Raw genomic sequence first — 723 nt, 5'->3', positions numbered from 1 at the left:
TCAATCCATCTCGTTGAAGGCCTCCCCCTCTTTCGTTGACCCTCCACCCTACCAAGCATGACATCCTTCTCCAGGGAATGGTCCCTTCTTACAACCTGACCAAAGTAGGTGAGACGAAGTGTGGCCATTCTTGCTTCCAAGGAACATTCTGGCTGCACTTCCTCCAGGACAGATCTGTTAGTTAGATAAGGATGTTAAAAGAGTTACAATCATATTCCATGGGTTATAATAGTTAAGTAGAGAAGGAACATATAAGACACAAAAAAAAGAAATAAAACTTCTACATATGAAGAATACAATGTATGACTTGAAAAATATACTGAATTGGCTTAGTGACAGATTAGCTAATTCAGGAGAAAAGATTAGTAAATACAAAACTGTAGCAAAAGAAAATATCCACAATGAAGCATAGGGAAGAGAATTAAAAATGATAAACAAAACATTAATGAGCTATGAAACAATTTCAAGCACCCTAAGAGGTGTAATTGAGATCCTCAAAGGAAAGGAAATGGAAAGAAGAAACTGTACATTTGGAGATATTTGAATGGAAAACTTTCCAAAATAGATGAAAACTCTAAACCCACATATATAAGAATTGCAATGAAACCCAAGCACAAGAAGCATGAAAATCAAAACTGTGTCAAAACACTATATAATGAAATTTCTCAAAAGCAGTGCTATAGAACCAAATGACAAACATACAGGGTAACAAAAATAAAGATG

Source organism: Orycteropus afer, unplaced genomic scaffold (genome assembly GCF_000298275.1).
Source record: "Orycteropus afer afer isolate SDZICR_OR568_19922 unplaced genomic scaffold, OryAfe1.0 scaffold00253, whole genome shotgun sequence".
Classification (NCBI taxonomy): Eukaryota; Metazoa; Chordata; class Mammalia; order Tubulidentata; family Orycteropodidae; genus Orycteropus; species Orycteropus afer.
This window is presented reverse-complemented; position numbering follows the sequence as displayed.